Genomic DNA, 22,355 nt, shown 5'->3' with positions numbered 1-22,355 from the left:
AACTTCAATCATAAAACATCAACACACTAAATGTTTGATGATTGAAGTTGGATATCTATAATATTATTTTGGCTGTTATTATCTTTTGACTCAAGGAAGTTACTCTATTTCTCTATACTATTTTGTGATAAAGTATGACTGGCATATAGTCATGAATAAACCTTCAAGGCACGGAAGTTATTATGATTATTTATGGTCTATATGCGCTCCTTATTTTTTATTTCATTATGAAGTGATAGTATTCTATTGCTGAATACATGTCTACGTGTAATTGGAGATCGTAAATTTCATACGTCCTTGAGAACATCGTCGTCATCGTCAATCCATTATTGTTTTCGCTGGGCACATGTCTTCTCTAAGAGTGAAAGGTACACTTCACATACCTTTGAGATCTTCCAGTTTTAAAAGAACTCTCAGGGATGTTTCAAGATAATATCTTCATCGTTAAACCAAGTGATTTCGAAAATCAAAACTGAGTGTCTGAACAATTATGCTATCATTGCTTAGAAGAACGATTTGCATCAGTTTTAAGAATATGAAAACTTTCATATAAGTAAGTTTCCTCATGATATTTTCTTTAACTAGTTTGAAGATGTTCCAACATGAACACTCCATTTTCACTTAGTCTTACAACTTCAAACATTGTAATATAACCAAGGTAATGAAAGCATGACATTTCATTTAATTTCCAGAGATAAATTGAAGATGCCGCTGCGACTGTAGTATTAATGGAGTCGACAGTTCCCTGAATCGGTTTCATCTGAAATGGACTTTTCTGTTAAGCTCTCGCAAAGTTTTCAAGCGGGAAATGACCTGAAATTCCTTGGGTTTTATTGTAGACATTGTTTTTGTAACATCGTTGGAATGAAATGTAAAAAAAAATCAATTAATAATATTCCTAATATTTCTTAAATAATATTTTCTGGATTATTAAGTACCTACTTGTTTGACAGCTAAAATAACTTTGTTAACAACTTTGCTAACGACAAAGATAAAAATAATTAAAATAAATAAGGTTGTAAAAACATATTATGTTTTTGTTTTATCTTTTTTCGAAATATACTTTCATTTGATACACATATTATGAACGTGCATTAAAATATTGGTTCGCCATCTTGGGGAACCGCCATATTGAATTTATAATGACGTCTGTAAACTTATCATGCAATGTCATACCAACCCAACCAAATGCAAAACGGGTAGACTCAATTCATGATTAGAGTTATCGCTTCATCGGACATCAAACCCAGTACCATACTGCAGGCTACCTGTTTCATCGCACGGATCATCAGTCACATACATATTACGCTATAGTAAATACAAATCAAGCTAACGCAGATTGGTAGTACGTAGTTACTCCAGAAATCGATTTTCATCTCCAACACTCCGACGGAACGGCAAGATGATAAATTCCTTGATTGGACTAAGAAATTACTTCCCGAACAAATATTCTCCATTTCCTTGTTATCGGATTAAATGATTTGATATTCGTTATAAATCGACTGCTTTCCCCGAAACAGACATTTCATAAATTATTTTAAGTACCTACTTCTTTTTAGAAACATCTTTTATTTATATGATATAAGTATATGTGGGAGAATGCTTCATTTCATATATATAAATATTCTGTTTTTAAAATCACATGATATTAATTTCGAAATACCGCTCCGTATTAACAATTGGCTACCCGTATCATGGTATAAAAAAGGGGCGCGCAACTGTCAACAGATCAGAAGTTGTCCAATAGTGGGCACGGCACGGTGGTGCTCTGAACTGTTTGGTGTTTTGCTTGGGTGTTATTGTTACTATGGTGGCATTAACGCTTATTCATTTAATTATTTTAACTATATTTTTATAAATATTGGTTAAATTAGTTGAATCGAAATACCATTGTAGATCTACCTACCGGCGCGCCCACATCAGAATCGGGATAGGATACGCCCTTTTATTACGTAATAGTTTTAAAGTAACGGTAACAGAAGATAAATCAACCGCGTGTATAGGAAGTGTTCTACTGAAGAATTTATCGTGGCTGTACTCCTGACGACAGTTTGGGACGCGCAATGGAGGCGATATGGACAAGGCTTTCGACACTGGAGGAGCTGTGTGTGAAACACATGATGAAACCGGTTGCGTGAGTAACGTGTACGGTTTGTCTAAATATTGTAATAATTTTGTGTGCATTATTTTAGCAAGCGTGTGAAAGCAACCGCAAGCTTGGGTACCGCAAGCTTGGGTATGAAAATTGAGGAGGTGGAAGGTGGTTAGCATCATCCATGTTAACTGTCTACGTAATTAAGACTCATTGGCGCCGAGACTCATTGGCGAACGATTGGCGCTCCGGTATGATCAAACCAATGGTTTTTATATTTTCGATTGTTAAACTTGCTATTTTTTTTGCTTTTTGAAAGTTATTAAAGATTATAAGAATCACTAATATGAAAATGTTTGGTTATGCGCGAAAAAAATAACAATCATACGTGTAGGTACCGACATTTTTTTAGAAATGTTTTGGGTTTTTAAAATTTCGAGTAATTTCAACTATGCTTTTCACAGTTTCGTTGCTTATAGCAACTCATTAAGAGGCGATGCTTACTTATGCTAAATAAGTAGATGAATAGCGATCATATTCTTTTAAATTATTACGCTGCAAAAAAATATTATAAGATTGTGAATACAAGTTCTGATATCTTTTGTATGTATTCGTTGTAATGCATTTAACATTCGTAATAAACTCCCAGTCTTAAAATAAAACTAGTCACAATGAAGATTATTTTTGAAGTAAAAGGTTTGATAAATCAGGTAGCATACTTTTTGCCATCGCAATTCCATGGCCCGTGAATTTCGTAAGTTTTATTTCTAGTTTCACCTGTAACACCGTGATAGTGAGATATGTATTGTGCTCATTGAAAGGTGTACTCTCAACCAGCGCTTGTCATTTTTAGTAGGATGCTATCTAATAATATTTACCTAGCGCTTGTTCCCAGAATCTGTAACTAAAATGAAAGCTGCTTATTGGGGGTTTTGTAACAACACTTGACTTGTGATGGCCGTAGACGTGGACCAAAATTGAATGAAAATGTAACATTTAGATTCTGGTGGTGAGTCAGTAAGTTGTTTATCGGTAAGCGACTTTGTGCTCTTACAAATTTGGGTATTTAAAGTTATTGGTTATTGGTTATTGGTTTATAAAGGTTACAAGTTGCGAAGCATACATTAAGGTAAAGCTGAAGAAAAGGAGTTTGGTAATGTTCGCATCACCCCAAATGGTGTATTGGACTAGGCAAAAAAAAAAAAGGTGAATTAAGTTATAACTTATTAATAAACATTTAGTCTTCTGTGTTTTTAACATTGTTTTGTGACATAACGTGTAACTATTACTTGCTATTCACTTTAAAAATTGCAGAAGTAAAGAGAATCGAAGCTTAGCTGACTGGTGCAAAGCTGTAAGCATTTTGATCGGTCAAATGTGTTTAAAGGTTTAATTTAATAAAGACAATTCATCAGCCTCGCTCGGAGTCGATCAAGTATTTTTAATAATAACTTAAAGTTTGTACTTGTTTTACAGTAGTTTAAATTGTTATTGGATCTTCTTTCTTATTTTGTGTCATAGTAAATAATACCTTTCGAGATGACGTACATCACGATCCTAGACTTTACGTGTGAAATTATATTATGTTGGTACCTTTAGTGAATACTTTAACAGTGGTAAGTCAACTATACCATCATGTAATCTAGCTAACAATCTAAATGTTTTAATTATTCATTGACATAAGGAGTTTATTGTTATTTTATTTAGTTTTGTAACTGTGTAGATGACGACATTACGTCTAGATATACGGCTGTGGATATAACAAATTCAGAATATTCACGCACGCAATGTTTATATTATACGAAACAATTCGGCGTGTTTTTCTCCTATTCATAATTTTGTCGTCGTTACACTCAAGCAGATAAAGGTTATAAAGGTGGTAGAAACTTTTATGGTCCGGCAATACCAATACCATACAGCAGTGTTAGGCTCTGCTGTGTTGAAGATATTGATGGGCCTCAGTAGCCACTTACCATCAGGTGGACTGCATGCTTGTCTGCTACTTCTAAAATTTGGTTTAAAGTTTTTGTGTGTGAGCGAATATTATCCGGGACGAAATAACGGTATTCGTAGGTATACTTATTATTCTTGCAAATGGTTAATTACAATAACTTTTGGAAGTTATTCACAATTTCTGGTGATAACAGATACTGTAACGTATGTGTTATATTAAATTGAAATAGGTAATTCTATTATTATCAGATATTGTATTGGAACTCGCGGTTCATACCAGAAAATATTCGTTATTATTTTGCGTTCATACTGTTTCGACCGCTGTTTGTTATTCTACGAATTAAAATGTATATCTTTGCAGATTTATAAGTCAAAGTCAGGTTCGGACGAGCAATTATATACCTACTGCAAGTTCTGATAAAATTCGAAAAAATCGAATACTGCAAAAAGAAAAAGAGACAAGAGTACATACACTACTGTCAAATTGGACTCTGCAATGTGTGATCATTATTGTGTGGTAAAGATTTTGTTTGCAGCAATGCCTATCGCACAAACGAAGGTAATTGTAATAATCAAGGTAAAAGTAAAATGATATAAGGTAAATAATATAATGAAGGTAGGATGACTCCAATAACTTTTTACGTTTAATGACCTGGTTTTCGTTGTAATGTAACTGTGGACTTCAGAGTGTTATTTCGTTGGCATTTGACGTCATCACATGAACGGTACGAACTATAGCTCATGTTATGGTAAGGCAATAGTATTTTAATTATTTTATTAAGAATAACGACCACGGAGTACTTGCTGCTCTGATATTTTCTTTACTGTATGTAAAGTTGACATTAAAACTGTTTTGAACGTGACAATTCACTTTATTATTATTTTCACACATTTGTGTTGTAGACATCAGGTTTTTCGGTTTGAAATTAACTTTTACTTTTTTATTTTTATGCTTGTTACAGCTTATTTGTTTACAGTTCTAAATAAGAAAAGCACTCGTGCATGGTTTTGAGCAGGTCTCGAATAGTTTCTTATAAAATTTTGTCATAGTCAAATGAGCTGACTTAAAAGGCATTAATGATTTTCAAGAAATCCTGTCCGAGATAGTCAGACACATTATAATAAATTCGGTAAAGGAAGACATCGTGAAGAACTACACATCGGGGTTCTTACAGGAAATATATTCTCAAGGGTATCTGGAGTCTACCCAGTGTACGTTTGGACGACGCAGAAGACTATGCCATAGATTTAAGCGAGCCAAACGAAAAGATCTGTAGATTTTACTCTCAAACCATGAACGAAAACGCGGAGCTCTCTCGTTATTTCGTATATAATTATTGACTATACATATAATGTAATGTGTTTTCAGACTACGAGAACATGTGCTATGGAAAGGAAACTATTTGAACATGTCAGATGACTGTGAACCCTGTGAAGCAATGACAGTATCGACAGTCAAAAATCTGGTAAAAACTTTGTGTTTCTCTTGAGTACCTGCGAACTTTGGAACGGTATGTGGATTGTAAGTTCTGTGTTATCGGGATTGTCTTGCATATCGATGATTGTCTGGCCAACAGTCACGTTTATGTTTGATAATAACCCGAGTGCCATGTGATTTGGCAACTCTTTTCAGATAATAATCAATTACGTACGTAAGCTATGTGACTTAGCGAATTTATGATGTCATGGGACTTGACATCAGCCATGTGATTTGGAAATTCTTTTCAGATAATAATCAATTACGTACGTAAGCTATGTGACTTAGCGAATTTATGATGTCATGGGACTTGACATCAGCCATGTGATTTGGCAATTCTTTTCAGATAATAATCAATTACGTACGTAAGCTATGTGACTTAGCGAATTTATGATGTCATGGGACTTGACATCAGCCATGTGATTTGGCAATTCTTTTCAGATAATAATCAATTACGTACGTAAGCTATGTGACTTAGCGAATTTATGATGTCATGGGACTTGACATCAGCCATGTGATTTGGCAATTCTTTTCAGATAATAATCAATTACGTACGTAAGCTATGTGACTTAGCGAATTTATGATGTCATGTGACTTGACATCAGCCATGTGATTTGGCAATTCTTTTCAGATAATAATCAATTATGTACGTAAGCTATGTGACTTAGCGAATTTATGATGTCATGTGACTTGACATTAGCCATGTGATTTGGCAATTATTTTCAGATAATAATCAATTATGTACGTAAGCTATGTGACTTAGCGAATTTATGATGTCATGTGACTTGACATCAGCCATGTGATTTGGCAGTTCTTTTCATGTGACACGACCATTTATTTACACTATTAGACACCGGTTATGGGGTTAACCAATTAAAGTTACGTGTTTTGCAATTTGTGTACCATGAGATTTGGCTTCTGTGGTTAAAGTTAAGACTGTATTATCCGCGAATCTAAAGTAGTTTATCCACTTCTTTAATATTATTGAATTTGATTTTTTTAAACTTTTGTTCGCGAGCCGTAACGGCTGCTCGTCAGAATGGCCGTGTGGGAGAATGCTTCATTTCATATATATAAATATTCTGTTTTTAAAATCACATGATATTAATTTCGAAATACCGCTCCGTATTAACAATTGGCTACCCGTATCATGGTATAAAAAAGGGGCGCGCAACTGTCAACAGATCAGAAGTTGTCCAATAGTGGGCACGGCACGGTGGTGCTCTGAACTGTTTGGTGTTTTGCTTGGGTGTTATTGTTACTATGGTGGCATTAACGCTTATTCATTTAATTATTTTAACTATATTTTTATAAATATTGGTTAAATTAGTTGAATCGAAATACCATTGTAGATCTACCTACCGGCGCGCCCACATATATAATTAAATGTACCATCCAACGTATGTCCATGTTAATTGGCTCTTTGAAGCGCGTCTTAATATTTGTAGTAATATTATTTCTTTACATAACACATATTAGTCTGATGTAATATCAGAAAAAATCAAATGTTACAAGTAGAATTGGTTGTTTTATATACGTTTGTAAATATTATTTTGACATCTATATGTTTTACTAAAATGTATTTATAGGGGTATTTAATTTAGCAATTTTAAAAAATGTGCTCGGTTACGGGTTTTTCCGATCATTATTGTATTGATCATAAAATAGTCAGAATGTTTTTTTATTGCAGAACTATTTATCGGATGTCTGATATAAACGTATATTTTATTTTGAGACAAACCAATGGAATGGTGAAATCTGGATATCATAAATCAAAAGTCATGTGCTATTGAATGGTAGTGGAAAATAACTGAAGTCTTTTTCAAGCGTCATTTTAACATTAATTGAACAAACTGAGTAATGATTTAGGTCACTTTTGACTTCACTATGTGAATGATTTAGTATTGTAGTAATTAAAAGGAATGGGGATGTTAAATAAGTAAGTAATTTGATTGAAAATAGTAGTAGGTTCATTTTTTTTATAATATAATAGTAGCAGACGAGTATGCAGTCCACCTGATGGTAAGTGGCTACTGCCGCCCATGGACATCTGTAATCAACCCCAGATAGGTATAGATATTCCTACCTGAGGTCGGCCACAGATGCGCCGCTACCCCTGAGGACTAAGCTGGAACGCCTCGGAAAAGTCTTACTCCCATTCCACACCCTTCAAACCGGAACACAGCAGCGCTTAACACTGCTGTTATTAGGTAGAAATAGGTGTGGCGTCGGTGCCGCCGGAGTCGAACCACAAAGGGTTCTACCACCTTCAAAATACATAATATTAGGCGACCATTTTACATTCAAATGAAACTATCCAAATTCTGCCTACCCAAAGTCTGCTAACCCTACTTCATTTGTTACTTTTTAAGAGGCAGAAATTGTAAAATTTCGATATTTGGTCGACAAAACATTGGATAGATTAATAACTCATAAGAATAGAAATTGTGGCGCACCAGAAATCGGCTTCAAACATCTATATAAAGATAGTAACGAAAGTCCATAGACCGCAGTGTCCACTAACCATCATTTACTATGGTGTATCGCATCATTTACTACTTTATCTTATAAGAAGTATCAGGTACTTCTATAAATATGGCATTATGTTCCTATAAACTAGCTTCATAATAAACTACAGGCTGTAATAACTGGGGTCTTGCCTACAGAATACAAAGATTATCTGATCGTCTTCCATTATTTATCTTCATAATAAACTTTTCATACAAATCCTGCTTACGTCGCCCGGATCGAAGCAAACAATTATTTTGTATAGAGTATAGTGACTCTGCTGTGCCTAGTTTTTAGGTAAATGTGGTACATAATAATTATTATTATTTTATATAATATAGGAGTAGCAGACGAGCATGCAGTCCACCTGATGGTAAGTGGCTACTGCCCCCCATGGACATGTGTAATCAAACCCAGATAGGATTAGATATTCCTACCTGGGGTCGGCCACAGATGCGCCGCTACTCCTGATAACTAAGCTGGAACGCCTCGGAAAAGTATATCTCCCTTACCACACCCTTCAAACTAGAACACAACAGCGCTAAACACTGCTGTTATAAGGCGGAAATAGGTGTGGCGGTGGTACCGCCGGAGTCGAACCACAAACGGCTCTACCGCCTTCAGAATGCGTTGTGTGAAAATTGGTTGCGTGATTTAGATGTGTGGCGGAACGGTCACCATACTCATCGCGCAGAGGGTCCCGGGTTCGATCCCCGGCCAAGTAAATATCCAAAATAATGATAAACTTAGATTTCTGTTTCTGTCCTTGGCAACCACGACACAAGGAATCCTATATGGGGCTGTGAGTGTAAAAGCTTTTAAAGAATCCTTTATTTACGGAGACAAAATGGTGCAGCTAACATGCTATACGATACGATACCTAACATATATATTATCATCATTATCATCATCATCACGTTATTGTCTCACTGCTGGGCACGGGTCTCCTCTAAGAATGAGAGAGATATAGGACATATACATTTTTTTTTTAATAATATAGGAGTAGCAGACGAGCATGCAGTCCACCTGATGGTAAGTGGCTACTGCCGCCCATGGACATCTGTAATCAACCCCAGATAGGATTAGATATTCCTACCTAAGGTCGGCCACAGATGCGCTGCTACCCCTGAGGACTAAGCTGGAACGCCTCGGAAAAGTCTGTCTCCCTTACCACACCCTTCAAACCGGAACACAGCAGCGCTTAACACTGCTGTTATTAGGTAGAAATAGGTGTGGCGGTGGTGCCGCCGGAGTCGAACCACAACGGGTTCTACCACCTTCAAATATATATTATAACGTATACCTAATATTAATAATTTAGCCTTAATAAACGCCCAGTAGAATATTATCTGTACTATAATTACGGTTGTCTTGGCGGAGACTGCTACAGAATTTTGAGATTATCTGATCAGCCTTTATTTACCTTCATAATGAAGTTTTAATACAAATCCCGGTTACGACGCCGTCTAAAAGCAAATAATTATTTTACGCCATTTTATACTGATGGAAGACCCATTTTGAATGTAAACAAACTAATGGTCATTTACCTTGTTTTATCTACAAGAGTTTTACGGAGAACTAAGTTAAATAATAGATATTAAAATCAAAAAATCAAAATCAATAATATTTATTTCTTTAACATAGGTAGATGGTTTACATGAGTTTCTAAACCATTAAGCTATCACTGCTTTTGATACGGCCTCTCGAACGAGGGGTCCGAGGATCAAATCATAGGCACCTCTGATTTTTCAAAGTCAAGTGCGTATAAGAAATCAATTATCACTTGCTTAAAACGGTGATATAAAAAAAATCTCAAAGGTATGTGAGTCTACTAATACGCACTTGGCCAGCGCGGTGCACTATGACCTATTCCATCTCATTCTGAGAGGAGACCCATACCCAGCAGTGGGACAATAATGGGTTGATAACGTGAATATCTGATAGTGATGGAAGACCCATTTTGAATGTAAACAAACTAATGGTTTACCTTGTTTTATCTTCAAGAGATTCACGGGGGACTAAGTTATAGACACTGTATAAAAAACCTTATCGTAAAGACTAGCTTACTGCAATTGTTATAATATTGGTTCTGGGTTCAATCTCCGGACAAAGATGAATGTAAATAAAGATTTCCTGAGCACTAGAAGTAGCACACGAGAATGTAGTCCACCTGTTGAAAATTGTTACTCATCTAGACATCTATTGTCAAGACTATAGTCTCAACAGAGGCTGGTCACAGGCGCACAGCCACCCTTGAGGACAAACTTGGAACGCCCATATAATTCCCTTACAACGTCCTTCAAATCGGAATACAACGGTGCTTAACACTGCTGTTTTTATGCAGAAATAGTTGGGCTGGTGGTTAGGGAAACAGTTTGCGGAAATTGCACTTTTTCTTACCTTAGAAAGTACTAGTTACTGCCCGCGGCTTCGCCCGCGTTTAAAAGAAAATAATATGACATACTAACATAGGTACATAAAACTGAAAATTCTTACCTTCATTGGAATGACAGTGGCGCCATCTGGCGAAAATTGGTCATACCAACTCTGAAACCTTCGTGGGCTAATGGACAACAACTTTGCTAAAGATCATCACTTGATCAAATGCATAGTTTACGATTCAATCCTTACTAATATCGATTAAAATAATCGATTTTTTTGGTCCAGAAGATCGATTCTCCAATTAATCGATGTTAGATCGCCATCCCTAGTTCTCGTGGGATTTCCGGGATAAAAACTCTTCTATGTCCTTTCTCGGGTCTCAGACTATCTTTGTACAAAATTTCATTAAAATCCGTTCAGTGGTTTAGGCGTGAAGACGAGACAACCAGACAGACAGACAGACAGACAGAGTTACTTTCGGATTTATAATATTAGAAAGGAAGAAAGGAAAAGGATAAACTGCAGCAGTAAGCAGCTGTAAGCAGTTTGTACCGTGTAACGAGTACTCGACGGAAAAGTAACAAGCGCACGTTTGGCACTGTTTCATGAATGTGTAGAAAAACATCCGCCTTTATTAGAATCGAATGTTACTATATGTAAACTGTGGTATAATGAGCTATAAATGACCTGTGAATTTAATTATAATGCATAATATACATATGGGTACAATAATGATAAAAGCGCATAATGCAGTCTGATTAAAACATTTTTGAATTTTTAGTTACTTAATCTTTATTCTTTTGTTTCATTTTGTTTTTATTTATTTATTTATTAAAGACACACCAACAGCATTACATACAATATATGTATATTATACAAACTTATTCTAAACACGTAGACTGGTGCATGCATGCCAGTTACAGGTGCGTACATCTTTGTTAATGCTAAATATAGACGATCATAATATAAAGTATAAATATAGTATAAAGTTTATAGACTAAATAACTAATATAAAGTATTGTTCTGTAGTTTATTTGCAGAAATGTGCGGTAAGCTTTTTTCTCAGGCTTGCGCGCCTGAGTCGTGGAATATATCAATTTCGTTAATAAGTGCAGCGAGTCTATTGTATTCAGAGCACATTCGTGGCAAAGGGGAGTGTTTGAGGACATTCGTTCTGCATACAGTAACATAAAAAATGTTTCTAATGGTATGTCGAGGGTACCTATACGGTATATTAAGGTTTAAGGTTGTTTTGTCATTATTTCAAAATAATAAATTACTATCCTTTTTGTTACTGATTAGTGTGCATTTTTTGTATCCCACTAGTAGAACTGATAAGGCCTATAAAGGTTTTAACGATTGTTATCCGATGTTAACAACTATTACCGATAGCTTAGCCTTAGCGTGCCCTCTGAAACAAGGAAACTCATCTAAACTTAGGCTACTACTGGTCACCCATCCGACTCCCGAGCGCACTAGACGTCGCTTAACTTTATAGATCATTTGAGTTCTACACAAACTGGCGGGTTTTGCAAGTTTCAATAAAGATATTGCCAATAACGGAACTATTTAAAAAATAAAAAATACAACAGGAAAACTTGCAATTACGCTTGGCATTTGACTTAGCAGAATTCAATGTAGCAAGAATAAACTAAATGTTTTTTGTAGAATTTTAATATTTCTTCAATCTCTGGACTATTGTTGGAATGCCGTTATAATTAAAAGACGGTAAGAAGAAATACTTATCATAGTTATGTAAATATGATTGTCTATTTTAATGTTAATCTAGATATGAGATTATTATTGTAAGTATTTCCATAGTGAATTCCTGAAAAAGAAAAAAACCTGCACAAAAATAAATAATTTAATTTATCAAAACCTTATGTAAAGAACAAAAGGAGAAATCTGTTTTTTTATTTATGTAGGTAAGGCGTACTCATAAATAACAGGACATTTTACACGTTTCACACATTTCAACGGAAATGTACGGTAATATACAGAAGTAAAAGTAGGAAAGTAGAATACGTTACATATCACGGAAACGCTTTGGTATGTAAGAAGATTTTACATTTATATCAGCCTATAGATAGAGGCAAAGAATTCCGGGGATGTGTTGCAGAAATCCCAAGGGATTTGTAGTAAAAGGAAGCAAGGTGTAAACAGGATTGTAATTCGTGCTATCTTCAATGCTCTTTACAACGTTACGTAAGTAGTCCGCAGCTCAAAGGTTTTCGTAAGCTCCTCAATAAATTCTCACTGTGTTATGTTAGCCTGGTATTTTGAAATTCGGCCTCTCAATAGTTTCAATCTAGGGATCCGTGGTTCAAATCCTAGGCTTCATGTTCTTTGAAGTTATACGCATATTGAATGAGGAAAGCTGCATATCTGAAAATTTTGAAAGGTGAATTTATCCACGACATTCTACATTACTTATCAAGGATAACAACGCACTTGTGACCAACTTCAGAGAGGACTAATTTTTTATTTGGTGTTGATTACAGATATTTATGAGCAGAAGTAAGCACAGTTAGGTCGACTTCATGCTCGATTCCTATTTACTTTAAAAAGAACTGAGGAAATACTTCTTTTACATGTGTGAAACTGATCCGCACTAAGCCAGCATGGACTAAAGCCTAAATACTTCTTACTGAAGGATGAAAACTCAGCAGTAAGACAGTAATGGGTTGACGTCTTATTTGTTTTAATTGCTTCAACTTTAGGCACTTGTCACAGTTCCAGAAAGTTCTGAAAGCCTAGCGACGGAATCCCGTCAACCCGGTTGAACCCGGGTCTCAGAATTACAAGGGTCTAGGTCATAGTTAATTTGTGATCCAAAACTCCGAAATACCAAAGGTTTCGGGGCATTGAACTTCGGACCGGTAATAGTAGGCTATTACTACTTTAATCTCTGTGTAAATAAATGTATGTATCTCTGTCTGTTTATCTTTTTTGCATTGCGTGAAGGTGGTAGAACCCTTTGTGGTTCGACTCCGGCGGCACCACCGCCACACCTATTTCTGCCTAATAACAGCAGTGTTAGGTAATAGCAGCGCATCTGTGGCCGACCTCATGTAGGAATATCTAATCCTATCTGGGGTTGATTACAGATGTCCATGGGCGGTAGTAGCCACTTACCATCAGGTGGACTGCATGCTCGTCTGCTAATTCCATATTATTAAAAAAATATATATACTTTACTGTTTATCCTTATGATCTTTATAAAAAATATGAAGTGGAGTAGGTACCTACATTCCTACAGAATTTCCTAGCGTTAAAAATTAAATATTTTTATAAAACGCAAAATATTTTTAAACCTCTAAATCGGTCATAATAAACATAAACAACCCTTGAGAAAGTACCGTTTGTACTTTCAAGAGCTAGACACACCCTTTTAGAAAAGGCCCTTGAGGGAGCGATTAAATACATACTAAAAGTAGAGGCGCGCAAAAGCAAATTACTCTAAGTTTACCCTAAATCTGCAACCCTCAGGGGTGTGTCTAATTGGCCTCGGGTAGTTTAATATTCTGGCTTACAATCAGTCTTAGGAAGGGTGGTTGAGGTGAATGTAGAACACGCTTGGTAACTTATTACAGGAGGTTTATTCTGTAATGGCCGCTTTATAATGAGGTGTACATCTTAGGGTGGTAACATACGAGCGACAGCCGGTAAGGGAGGATAGCTGTCGCCGTTAGTTGTCAGCGAATGACTATAATACATAGTCGAGGTTTTGCGATTGTATTAGAAGTTAATTATCACTTGCTTAAACGGTGAAGGAAAACATCGTGAGCAAACCTGCATACCTGAAAGATTTATAAAAAAAATCTCAAAGGTATGCGAAGTCTACCAATACGCACTTGGCCAGCGCGGTGGACTATGGCCTAATCCTTCTCATTATGAGAGGAGACCCTTGCCCAGCAGTGGGACGTTAATGGGTTGATGATGATGATGATGATGATCTTAGTATTAAGTACTTTGAAAAATGCGGTCACCAAATTCAACGCTAAAAATATAACGAAGTCATGCAAGTCTGACACGCAGAGGTTTCCAAGTTAGACTCCCGGCTATGTGTACCTCGCCAAATAAGTATATATGTAATAAATGATAAACAAATTCATTTTTTGTGTAACTTGCAGGGGTTACGTAACTTCATTATATGAAAACTGTCCAAGAATTTTCGTTCTCTTGCTGTCTCTAATATACATGCTCTAGAAACAAGCTCAGAATTTAAATTATTTTATACAATGTACAATTTTGTACAACAAGTAGAAATAATATTCAGTAGAATCGTCTAATCTTTATGTGAAAGACGAAAGAGATTTCGTTTGAAACAATGCACGGACGTGGGGATTCCGCAAATCCATTACGTCGAGAGAAATACAATGAAACACTTCTTTTTGTTTCATATTTACACGGTTGATTCATTTAAAACTTGTTTACTTAACTAGTATAATCTTATATATAAAATTCTCGTGTCACAATGATAGTTACCGTACTCCTCCGAAACGGCTTAACCGATTTTCACCAAATTTTATATGCATATTCAGTAGGTCTGAGAATCGGCTACTATCTATTTTTCATACTCCTAAGTGATAAGGGTTGTTCACCCTTGACATTTTTTTATTTATATGGTAACACAACGTTTGCCGAGTCAGTTAGTGTAATATAAGATATAGTGTGTCTCTTATAAACTCTTAACAAATAATTACTTCGAAGTTATTTAACATCAACAGTTATTATAAAAGAAAACTTAAAATAGGAGTAAGTGTTTACAATCGAAAAACAATAATAATAAAAAGGGTAAACCAATTATTAAATAAATAAAGATAAAATAAATAAATACATGCTTGCTTTTGGAATATTTATTTTTAATCCAGCTAACAATTTTCCGTTACAAAAATTGTTTCACTTTTATTTCCTCCCTTCCTCCGTACGCTTGGCACGGACCACTATAAGAGGCACTATAAGGGTGAAAAATATATAATAAAAAATATATGCTATAGAGCCATGCACAAAACTACTTATAACAGAGATCAAAATCTATCATCAAAATGCTAGGCAGCTACGGATTAGACCCGGAAGCCTCATTTAAATCAATCCCAAACTTCGTTCTACAAGTCCCGTACCCTTGAATGTATAAATTTTACATCAATTAGATTTGCTAACATTGGACTTCCGTGTAGGCTTAATAAATTGTTTTTGTGTGGAAGAAAATAGACTAAATTAAGAACCTACATCTTAAAGGTTGTAAGACTTCGTGATTCAATTTCGGAAGCACCAGAGCTATCCCTATCACCACCTTATAACAGCAGTGTTAAGCGTTGTTGAGTTCCGTTTTGAATGGTGTGGAAAAAAAGTCATATCCGAAGGGTTTCAGTTTAGTACTCAAGGGTAGCAACATATATGTTGCCAACGTCAGGCAGATATCTAATCATAAAAAAGACGCTTTCTACGCTTTGCTTTGCCCGTTAGACCGGTATGGTAAACTCCGCCACGCGGTAAGAATCACAGTATCTCTTCTCATAAGACAAGCCTTCAGTACCCCGTACCAAAGGGGTTCTCTCATATCCTATCGGTCGTGCATCAAATGTAAAAATTATAACCAACATACTACATATATGTTTACAATATACATGTTTCCTTTCGAGACGTTACATTCCCGATCATTAAGCGAAACGACACCGGATTAGTTGGGTTCATCCCCGAGTCCCTATAGGTTTGTGTAGTTAATGTCTTAATCCGCATCATGATTACACTACTCTATCACATGTGTTTATGATGGTACTTATATAACAAATGAAATATGACATTTTTTATAAAGAGCTTTTTTATTTAATTCATTTTTACAATATAAACACTTAATTTTATTATGAAATATACTTAAACTAAATTTAAAACAAATAGAAATAAAAATATTTACAGTAATAAAAAAAAATAATTAATTAAAAAAAAATAATTACATTTTTTATTATATAGGAGTATGCGAGTATAATATAGGAGGAGACGAGCATGCAGTCCGCTGATGGTAAGTGGCTACTGCTGCCCATCGACATCTGTATGTGATACAGAATCATCCCCAGATAGGATTAGATATTCCTACCTTAGGTCGGCCACAGATGCGCCGCTACCCCTGAGGACTAAGCTGGAACGCCTCGGAAAAATATGTCTTCCTTACTACACCCTTCAAACCACAACACAGCATCGCTTAACACTGCTCTTATGAAACAGAAATAGCTGTGGCGGTAGTGCCGCTGTAGTCGAACCACATGGGTTTATAACACCTTCAAATTCCAGACTTACAGCCTCAAACCAGTATAAGTTGGGTTATGGGTGTTATAAACTCACATAAAGGCATAAAAAAGACAGACTCAAAATTACATGTTTGCCATGTTAGAGTACCAGATCGGTATGTTGGTAATACGCCATTTTAATATAAAATTTGCAATCAACCTAAAATAGAATTGAACACCAACTTGAAGTGAAGCACAGATTAGTTGCTCCCCTTAAGAATAAAATGTACTATTTTTGCTTTGCCACACCTATAAAAGTACACCAAAATAAAATACAGTAGCGGTTAACGTTGCTATTATAATATACTCTCTTATACTCTTACGAATACTAATGCGCTATCTAATCTCGCTATCCCACACTTCTCTCGTTCACTTGTTCGCTACATACAACCATTATTCATTCCCCTATTCATTATTTCACTTAAGACCGATAGCACATTGGCTACAATCGCGTAAGCGATAGTTAGGCTCCCATCTTGTTACTTAAGCCGCTGTAGCTCAGTCGTCCAATTTGTCATTTGGACGACCAACTAGAGTGCAGCGGTTCATGTTTGCTTTTATTAGAAAAATCTGTCAACAGTTGATCGTCTGCGCAATTGGACAGGCGCATATACACTAATGCCGACCATTCTATAAGGTATTCTATTCAATTTTCGTTAAGCGAAGATCATGATTTGAAAATTGATAGTAGGCAAAAGATTACATAGATTTAATATTAGTAACGGATGTAAATTTACCATGTGCTCAAGCGATAATAGCCAACCAATCAAACCACTCGGCCACGGATTTTCTGCGATAAGCGACAGCGAAAGGCAGTCGACAAACGTACAGAACAAACAAATGTAGCAAGCATGTCACGTGGACAGCGGACACGGAGCCGACAGGCGATAGCGGTGCGCGGTGCAAAATAAATGACGATCGGACAAAAATCGCGCCGCTTGTCGCGCCGCTTGTCGCTAAGCCCAAGTCTATGGCCGAGCGGTAAAACCCCGACAAGGCGACAGGTTTACTTATTCTCTTTAATTTAAGAAGCATTCGGTGGAGGTGAGAAACAACCCATCTGACGCTAAATGGCGAGGGCACGTGACCTGTCGGCTCTTCATCTATCCATTTTATTCAGTGCTTTGTAGTTTAACTTGGGAGAGTATTCGTTGTTGGTAAATAAGGTAAGAGAACTTTACGTTCTGAATTTAAAATAGTAGTCTAACATATATGTTAGAGATTTTTTATATGTTTTTTATGGAATAAAAGTTCTACTAGGTATTCTTGAAAGGAACCCTTTGTGGTTCGACTCCGGCGGTACCACCGCCACACCAATTTCTGTCTACTAACAACAGTAATAAGCACTACTGTGTTCTGGTTTGAAGGGTGTGGTAAGGCATACTTTTCCAAGGCGTTCCAACTTAGTCCTCAGGGGCGTTCCAGCTTAGTCATCAATTCTTTATGTCAATTTATTTTTACTTGAAAAAATATAGTTAAAAAAAACTACAAAAAAACACGCTTTTATGATAAAATCAACTAAGAAAGTAGAAAATAATTTTCAATCTACGAATCATTTAAGGAACAGTAAATAGTATAATAGTGGAAAAAGTGTGGGGCTCTTTTCGAAATTGATAAATGGATCACCCCTTCCTTTTTTCTTTTTACTGTTACTTAATTAGACGTTAATAGAAATTCAAGACGGCGAAAATTTTCTATATAGTTATCCTTATTGTCATTTTGAAAACGGGACAATTTTGTGTCCCGAGGTTTATTTCGGGGACAACGGGACGAAGCATCGAAAAAAGGGACTGTCCCGTTCAAAACGGGGCGTATGGTCACTTTAGGTATGATACATATACCATGTATTTCGTGACTGCGAAGAGCATGATACCTTGCCACTAAGCCTTTGTCCACCTGCGCGATGCATATTCATAAGAGGCTTTATCGTCAAAGCTACTTACTGTAGCACTACCATGAGTTGGCATAGAAACGCCACTATAGAAATTGTAAATAGAAAACTATTGTCATTTTGCTAGTGAATAACATAACTACTATCGTTACGGTATTTCTTGACAACGTCTGTCAAATTAATGACTCATGGGATTGAATTTGTATGGCAATAGATCATAATGACATTCGCTAGCGATTTGATTTCGATAGGTTTTTTACGTATCGAGTTACGCCACTACGGATTGTAGTTCTACGAGTAACCACCAGAGGCGCTGTACAATTTTTCATACATTTATTTTACGCAGTCGCTAGCGAGTAATACTTTTGTAAACTCATGGTAGTGCTACTGGTACTGCGTAGATGCAAAGTAAATAAATTTAGTTACAAATTCTTGTAAAACCAGCGTGGGTGCCAAAATTAGAGTTGTTACTTAACTTGAATGTTTTTGTTATGAATAACATTTTCAACGTGTCTTATGAATGAATGAGTGAAGTTTTTGCTACTACTTGTTATTTATGTCTTAAGTTTTTCATGAAATAAACGATAATATTTATTGAGATATATACATATTGTATACACATATTCTGTCTTATTTTAGTTAAGACGAGCTATGCCTCGTGGATTTACCCGAGTTAGAAAGTGTAATTACTCGGGTGATTTCATGGGCTTTTATTTTTTTTCGTAGAACCCTCATTTATTTTTATTTAATAAAAGTAGCCGCAGAAACTCATCGGCTAACTGCCAGTGAAAGTCTTCTCAAAGTCGGTCTAGCCACTTTGAAGATTAGCCGTAGCAAACAAACACATAGATACAAACTTTAACAATATAATTTTTAAAAAAGAAAAATAATTTACATTTGGTAATTGGCTGTTATATTTGGCGTTAGAAACATATACTTAAATTGTACCTATATATTCGTAAAGATAGAGTATAGATAAAATATATGTAATATTCATATTTAGGTAGTAATAATTTACTTCCAGGATGAAACTGATGAAAGGCCCAAGACCACGCCACTAAGTAATATTTGCTTTTAAATAGAGTGATTATTAACTTACGATAAGATCTGAATATTACCTTTCATCATCATCAACCCATTACTGTCCCACTGCTGGGCACGGGTCTCCTCTCAGAATGAGAAGGATTAGGCCATAGTCTACCGCGCTGGCCAAGTGCGTATTGGTAGACTTCACATACCTTTAAGATTTTTATCTCTTAGGTATGCAGGTTTCCTCACGATGTTTTCCTTCACCGTTTAAGCAAGTGATAATTAATTTTACCTTTAATATACCATAATAATATACATTGATTTGCTACTGTTAAAGCGCTTAAATAAATTATGTGGTTTATACATTTATTCATTTTGATATATTTACAACATAGGTACATAATTTAGTGTGATGTGACTGTACCACTACACTAATGATAAGTATTTAAATACTACTACACGCGAATAAATAGGTAGGTACTAATGTAAAATTAGTAACAATAGTAATAAAAGTACAACATTAATAAGTAAAACAATAAACCTACACATAAAAGAATTATGTCGAAAACTGTGAAAACCACTTATGTAGAACTTATGTTATAATTTTTTCTTTCTTCTTTAAATTATATTTATTAAGTAATTATAATGTAGAGTCACGTTGCAGAATAAATTAAAGAAAACTAAAAATTTAACATTCGTTTCATATTCATGTATGAAAATATTTGACTTCAATAAATAGAATTCGTAGAAGAAAATATCTCGTTATTACCAAGAATGTGTTGATTTTTTGGAAATAGAGCAATGTGTCAAACGATATTCCAAAGTAAAAGTTATGTCCAAATAAATAAGCAGACCAAAGAGAGTAAAATGTTTTGATTAATCCAATCAACACATCAATCAAAAAATGAAAATTAGGAACAGAAATTTGTTACAAGGAACCATCGTAGCAAATGTAAACTTACGCAGAAATCGTTGATTTAAAGCTATTTCGGACTGTATTCGAGTCGGTGCTCGATTTCCGCCCTCCGCTTACACGGGAAGCAGCATCAAAACATTGAATACCACACAACCGATCAACAGTTTCAAAACAATACCACAACCATTATAGTTCTCACTTGTGTTTCAGCGAATTAACGTCAATAGTCACTGTAATCTTTAATTGTTCTCAATTCGGTTTAGAAGTTAGTTCTACAAACGAAGTAACTCGATCCAATTTCAAATTACGACGCTCACTGGAATGTTAATGTAATGGAAATAGTTTACGAACTAATTAATATATTACTATTAACTCCCAAAATGTCACTAAAATTACCAAAGAAGGTTTTTGTATCGTTTATTTTACACTGAAAACGATCACATTAGCCACAGGCAAAGGAAATCAAGAATAAAACTGTTGAAAAATGTTTTCGATAACACTCGATGTTATTTACGCGGCGCGTCGCGGGCGTGGAGCGATCTCGCGTACACCCAACCTTCGTGACCGACGGCTGGCTGCCGACTGAAGACTGGCCAGATTTCATCGGGTACTGAAAAATAAGAGCATGTACTAGCCGCAGCCTCCCAGCCTTTTTTGATCGCGGGGTCGCTAAACTTATGAGGGATGGCGGTCTCCACAAAGCTTTCGCTACAATTAGGCGGTAATTTTAATTATAACAGCGCCTACACTTATAAATAGGGTTATTTTGTTATAACTTTTGAGCTCCCATGGCCTACTTGATAAATTCTTTTTTAATATTGTAAAATTAATATTAACTTTGTAAAAGACTTTTCGAAGCTGTTGATAAATATTATTACGTACTGATATATTAAAATTGAATGGTTTATTGTTAACGCAGCTATTTAATATAAGTAATTCATGTTTTTATAATGAAGCTATATGCAGGATATTTGTACTTATTTTCATGTAAAGATCAAAATTGAATTTACAGTTTTGTAATATATTGATATAGGAAATACTTATGATGGAATATACTTATTTTTGTCAATTGCAACAAAATAAACAAATAATATGGTTGTATAACTTTTGTTGGTTTTACATTTTTGGCTCTACTACTATTCTACTATTTACTAAATCTTGTATATGTGTGGTAAGGTAGGTAACATTGAATTAGTTCGTACATAGACTTTAGGAGGAGAAATATATTGTAACGATCATTCGGATTTCGTGTTGAATTCACACGTTTATAGCGTCACTGACCATTTAACATTAGGTGGGATGTATGCTCCGTTGCTTTATCCATTACACAAGTTGACTTCAAACGTAAAACGGTACGAACGAAAACCTTTAGAAATACGCAAGTGTCGATAAAATATCATATATTTTTAATAGAGTGGGAATATGAGAAATTATATCCATATTTTATGAGCTGAATCAGCAAATGGTGGCAATAAAAGACTGATAAAAGGACTTAATGTCAGCAAAGTGGCAATGCTGACGTCGAGAATGGTTTTGATTACTTCCTGAGTTCTTATTATATCATTTTGTGAACATCGTCCCATAAATGTTTATATAGAGTTATCTCATACGCTCCCAAATAGTTATGTCTCCATTTATTGGTTATCGGAAATCTAATTTGGAGGCCTTTTGTTCGCCATTCGCTAGAAATCTGTTCGAACTATTTAATTTCCTTACATTCCTGGGTTGGAAATTTAAGTAAGGTAGAATGGATTTGTAGGTATGTATATGTTGTCATTTCCATAGTAGGTACAATAATTTTGTTAAGGTTAAAAATGCGA

General features: G+C 35.4%; 1 protein-coding gene across 1 annotated transcript in view; it reads right to left on the bottom strand.

The window, feature by feature from the left end:
• Positions 1 to 21,101, bottom strand: part of LOC140743571 (G-protein coupled receptor moody) — a 130,470-nt gene extending 109,369 nt beyond the window's left edge. The window contains exon 1 of the mRNA XM_073074964.1: positions 20,582 to 21,101. The gene's annotated coding sequence lies outside the window, so the exon portion shown is untranslated. The remainder of the gene's footprint in view (positions 1 to 20,581) is intronic.
• Between the last annotated feature and the right edge of the window lie 1,254 nt (positions 21,102 to 22,355).

This window comes from Epargyreus clarus, unplaced genomic scaffold (assembly GCF_041222505.1).
Source record: "Epargyreus clarus isolate Ecla_fem2 unplaced genomic scaffold, WU_Ecla_fem_2.2 ptg000001l, whole genome shotgun sequence".
In the NCBI taxonomy this organism is placed as follows: domain Eukaryota; kingdom Metazoa; phylum Arthropoda; class Insecta; order Lepidoptera; family Hesperiidae; genus Epargyreus; species Epargyreus clarus.
The sequence above is the reverse complement of the archived record's forward strand: the minus strand, read 5'-3'. Positions and strand labels throughout refer to the sequence as shown.